Genomic DNA, 6,000 nt, shown 5'->3' on the forward strand with positions numbered 1-6,000 from the left:
GTCTTTTACCATTAAGTATAATGCTAGTTGTGGGATCTTTTAAAAAATTAAATGAGCCCTTGACTTGTTTTCTAAACTTGATTTTTCCATTAACCTGAAGCTGGCTCTTATTCCTGCTTGAGAGCCTTTATCCACTTTGGATAAATCTTTTTTTTTTTTTTTTGGTCAGAAATGAGTGGCTGTTATTTTCACTGTAACTTTTTATTACTGGCCTCTTCTGGAATTGAGGATCTGACTTCATTTTGGCAGATCTTCTATATGAACTCTTGGGACCTGGATTCCCAATTTAGATATGTAGTGTGTGAAGCTTTGTGGGGAAAGGAAATGGATCCTTTTATGCAAGTGTGTGGAAAGGGTAGTTCGTGCTCCAGAAACCCCTGTTGGATAATGACTTAGGGACAAGTGAGCTGTGGACAGAGTCACAGTTTGGGGTTCTGGGAATGCTGAAAAAAGCGTTTTAGAGTTTCTCAAGATGTGTTTCAAGGAGCATAGTCCCAACCTGTTTGAAAAATAGGGATTAAGTATTAAGGAATTAAGGTCATATACTTGAAAAATGCTATATGCTACATATTCCATTTAGATATTTACTATGCATATTATGCATAAATTACTTAGGGATCAGTCTAAGTTGCTGGATCAGAGAGCCAAATATGGTGGCTCAAAAAAGATGGAAGTTTCTTTCTCATTAGTATTCCCAAAATGAGCAGTACAGTGTTGGGAGAGGGACTTTCTCATCCAAAGAGACTGCTGCTCATGTTATTATCATATGTACAGCCCAGCAATCAGAAAGGGGGAAATTCAAGTCAAGCTCAGGCCTATTTCTTTCAAAGACATAAATAGAAGACACACATTAGTTCTGCTCACATTCCTGTGTTCAAGTCTTAGTCAAATGATCATTTCCAGCTGTAGGGGAGGCTGGGAAGAGTTCAGCTGAGTAGGTATTTGCTTAGCTAAAATTCAAGTATTCATTATTAAAGAAAGATGAAGAGAATGAGTATTGGAGAGCATCTCGTCATTTTGCTGTGGCATATTGAAACATCCAGGTATCCAGCAGCTAAGAAACCTAGCTTTTGTCTTTTTTCTTTTCTTTTTTGGAAAAACTGTCAGTAATTCACAGCATTTTGGTATTCCTCAGAACACACATTGGAAGTGCCATCACAGGTACCTCATTCCTATGGGGTCTATTGTACCCCACCTCCTCCAAGACCTGAGTGTAGAGAGGATGGCCCTTGCAAGCAGTTCAATTGTTACCTGGAGAATGTGAGCCAACAGCCTTCTGGGGACAGAACAAGACTGGATATCATGCAGGCAAAGCTGACGTGTTTTTGACTGGGAATTTGCAGTTCTAACTTCTAGGAGGAATAACTAAAGCAAAACAAAAAACACCTCACACACCCACAAGTAAGAGAATCTAGCATAGCCCAAATAGTCATATGCCTGCCAGCCTCTGTAGTGGGGCAGAGGAACCAGTGGACACCTCTCCCCCCAGGGACCATGTCTAGGTGAGCTATATCCTATCTACCCCAACGTGTGAGAAGGCACATCTGAGTGGAGGGGCCAGAAGTGGTGATGGTCATCAGTCAAGGTTGGGGATACTGGGAAAGTTTCTCCACAGAAACATTCCTCTTGGTGTGGGATTTACTTTCATGCCAGACCAGCTTCAAATCTCAGCTCTGCAACAACCGTAACTTGGACGAGATTTTTTTAACCTCTTAGCAGCTCTGCTTTTTCATTTGTAAGTGGGGGTGTGATGCTTATCTCCTAGGTCCTAGCAGAAATGAAATATAGAATATGAAAAGTGTTTGGCACTCTTTCTCTTCTTCACATCACAAGAACACTAGGCTCCTGCACCCAAGGCAAAAGGGAGCTTCATCTACGTGGTTGCCCAGGGCAGTCCAACCCCCTGCTCCTTGTCTGACAGAAGAAAGCAGCAGGTCTGGGTCTGATGGGACCAGAGAGAGAACACAGACGAAAGGCCAGGAGACTGACTGAAGCCCCAACCCTCTCCTCTCTGGGTCTCACATTCTTTCGAGGTAAGCACAGGAGTGAGACTAATTGTTCTTCCTCTAGCTTGCCTCTTCTCTGAAAAACAGATGGAATTTTCTTGTTTTTTCGATGTGTGTTTCTTCACACCCATATCCCAAATGTTTTCCTGTGTTAATTTATTTGGCTAAAAAGGCTGGTGGTAAGAGGACACTGAACAGGAAATGGCTGTCATAGCTGCTGTCTGCAAGTTTTGCTTTTTTAAGGTTTTCTCCTGCACAGCTCACCTTTCTCTGGGTGGCTTGGTATTAAGTGCAAGGGTAAGTGGAAGGGGAAAGGGAAAGGGAAGCACATTTTTAGAAGAGAACATTTTCCTTCATTTTCAAAGTTTACTAAAGGTTAAGGATCATGACTCTCCACGATGGCAATGAAGGTGGCTTCTTTCCACCTTAGGGCCTTTGCACTTGAGCTCCCTTTGCTTAGAATGCCCTTTCTGTTCTGTTTTTCTTGTTCATTCTACTTCTCTGGGATCAGCTCCAGTACCACTTCTTTGAAAAGCCTTTCCCACCCCGACCCTCCATTCTAGGTTGGCTCATCAGTACCATGTTCTTGTGGAACTTTCCTTAAGTGTACTTGTCTTGGTTTGTGGTGCAATGCTTGTGCAATTTGCAATAAAATGTTCATTACCAAAATTTTTTGGTTAATGTCTCCCCAGTTTCCTGTAACTGGATCATAAGCTCCATAGGGCAGGGATCTTACCTTCTCTGGCTTGGCTTGACCTCATATCCCAGTGACTACTGTGGTGCTGGGCAAATGTCTACACTTAGTCCATATCCATTGAATGAATGCACAAATTTCCCACCTCTTCCACAGCCCCAGCAGGCTGAAACAACACAGTGCTTGTGAAGTGCTTGTTGGCCTTGTCCCAACCTCACTGGGCCACCCTTCTCATGCAGATCTTTACTGCTTTCCCCTTCCCAGGGCCTTGTTCTCATTCTACCACAGCATAGGAGAAGTTGACCAGGGGCCAATTGTCCTTGACATTCTCTTCCCCAGCTGCTTAAAACTTACTGGGGGAGAAGGGGACTCTGAAGACTGGGAGACTTTTAGGACCAAAAGGAATGAATCCCTAACAGTAGAACTTTAGGCACCCTGAGTAGTTGTGGGGAAAGAGGTGAACCTTGATCCCAGTGCAATTTCAATGGCCTTGTCCCAGGACTGTAAGGCTCTAAAGTCAGAAAAAATTTTCTTAGTCTCATTATAGACAAATATTGTATTAGCACACTGTGTGTATGTGTATGTGTGCCTGCTTTTACAACCACAGGAATGCCCACGAATGTGTGCATGCGTGTGTGTGTGTGATGCAGTAGAAGTAATAGGAGACAAAGTCATGGGCCCTGATTTGGAAGGCCCATAGAGGAAGTCAGGGTCTTGAGAGTCTGGTGTTGGGGCAACTCAACAGACTATGGTGACAGTCCATTCTGCCTCTGGGGGCTGGCTCTGCCCTCCTGCTGCTGACTTGCCCTTGCTTGTCAATGTTACAGAACAGGATTATATTCCTAATTGGGGTTTCATACATCACATGGAAAGGGCCCAGTCCCATGTGCTCCCAGGGGGTGTGTGACCTGTTGTCCTAGGCTCACAGCCAAAGCCTGTTCTGGAACCACAAGAGTCAGGGCTTGGCTGTGAATTTGAGCCAAAGGAGGCCCCCACCCAGCCAAGAACAGGGCTGGGAGGGGCAGGACCAGAATGTGGCTTCTTGTTTGTCGAGGGTGTCCTGAGGGTGAGGTCTGGAGCTGCAGGAAGGAGGACTTGGGAGCACTGGGTGGAGAAGAGAGCAGCAGAGAGTTACCAGCCATTTGGGAAGGGATTCTAAGCCAGGGGCTTGCCCCTGCTGAGGAAGGTGGGAGTGTGGAGAAGTTCCTGGAATTATTCAGCCAGCTAGAGGAAATTTGGGAAACGGGATGAGTTATCCAGTGAGGTTTCAGGGAGGTAAGTAGACTTGAAGAAAAGGAAATTGTCAACCTAAATTTAAAATAATAAGGGTGAGGGAAGAATCAGTCTCCAAAGAACACTGATATTTATTTGGGAATATCAGTGAGATATTCCCAGAGCTTACAATGAGAATGTGCATGTCACAGCAAACTATGTGGGTATTCGAGGAAGTTGACACAAGTGGAAATTTTTCAAGACAAAAATAAGGAGGATTCTATCAGATACTTTGAAACAATAATCCTTGACCACAGTGATCAATAGCAAGAAGGGCATCAATCTGAGGCTAGACAGCTACTGGGCAGATGTCCCTGCAGAGGTACTTTTGTATAAGGTGTGTTGGTCTCGTGCAAGCTTGTGGTCTGGCAGTCTTTTTTTTTAATTTTTTTTATTTTTACAGGCTGCATTTTGATTCATTGTACACTAATAGGGTACAATTTTTCCTTTCTATGGTTGTGCATTCTTTCGTGATAGTTACTATCTGGTAATCATATGTGAGCACCCTTCCTTCAGAACTTCCCACCCTTATTTACTTTTTTTTGGAAAGGTTGACACAAGAAATTTGATTGATTCTGACAACGTTCAGATTTCTTTCACAAAACTTAAGGCAAAATGAAGTCGAGGATCATTCTGGAAGTTGGTTTGATAGCACCTTTTCCAAACGCAAGAGTTGCTGGCATCTGATCCTCCTCTAACTGGCTTTATTTCCTTGAGCTGATACATGAAAAAAGTTCATCTAGTCAAGCTGCCTCATTTTAGAGACAGGAAAACTGAGACTGGGGCCAAAGGATTAAGTGACCAAACATTGTGTCCCTTAGGGAGAAAAAATATTCAGGAAGGTGAAATCAGGGACTTGAGTGTGCCACGGGAGAAATGAGTTCCACAGACCCAAAATATAATTGACCAGAACAATCTCAGTGATCTAGGGCTGACAGACTGGTTAGCTGTGTCCAGAAGGACATTTGCTTGCCAGTGGCTTGGGTGCAGATAAGAGGGGTTGGGTAAGGCGGGAGGCAGGGGAGTGCCAGCCCACAGACAAGAAAAACATTTGGGGAGTGAGGTCACCTTGATCCAAGGAAGCCCATTGTGCTAAGATTAGAACCACCCTAGAGGGGTTACAAAACAGGTCAGGGCCATGACCTCTGGGTCCCAAAGCACAAGGGAAAATGAAATCTGGATCTCCTTGGCAGGCTGCTCAGTGCAGTTTTTCAAACCCAATCAACTGCTGACAGCAGCGTAATCTGTGATCCTGAGATTTTAAAGCAGTGAGCTTTCCTGCATGTGAACTCTGCCTTTTCAATCCACCTTGTCCTGAGATCCAAAATTTGTCTCTTGCTGCATGAAGTCCTGTTTTTAAAGGCAAAACTCTTCCCCTGGGGAGAAAAAAGAGACAGATGCCTTAAGTCTGAAAGGTCACATTAACATTTCCTCCTGATAACTGAGACTCTGCAATTCACAATCACTACTTTGTTTCTCTTAAGATGATAGACACCCAACCTGTGTCTTTCCTTGGAGCTCAGATGCTTGCTTTCTGAGTTTCCTGAACAATGTAGAAGAGACCTGGGGAATATCCAAAGGGCTGGGTTTACACAGTCCAAGGAAAAAAGAACTTAATGGCAATTTAACACAACTCAATGTCACTGGCTTTTTACATTGCTAAGGATGGAGCATGGTTAAGTGACAGCAGGAGACATCTCAGTTGGATACTCTTGTCTGGTGGGGAGTACATGGAGAGCTGAAGTTTCCTTTGTCCTATAGCCGGTTCATTTTTAAAGGTTAGATTATTGTTTGCCTAGATGGGTGTCGGGAAGACCATTTCTGAGGGCAGGGGTTGGCCCTGTAACACCATAAAGTTTTTTCTGTCCTGTGGCTGATCTTTCAGATCTCTGTTCCCCACTGTGGGCTTTTCGAGCTGTTGTACTTTAGTGAATCAAACGCCACCTTTACCATGGAACTGTGCACAGAGTTTGCAGGCTAAAAATGAGCACATGACTCGGGCCCACTAAAGTCACCATTTTGATTACA

The sequence above is a fragment of the Sciurus vulgaris genome (assembly GCF_902686455.1).
Source record: "Sciurus vulgaris genome assembly, chromosome: 4".
Taxonomy (NCBI): Eukaryota; Metazoa; Chordata; class Mammalia; order Rodentia; family Sciuridae; genus Sciurus; species Sciurus vulgaris.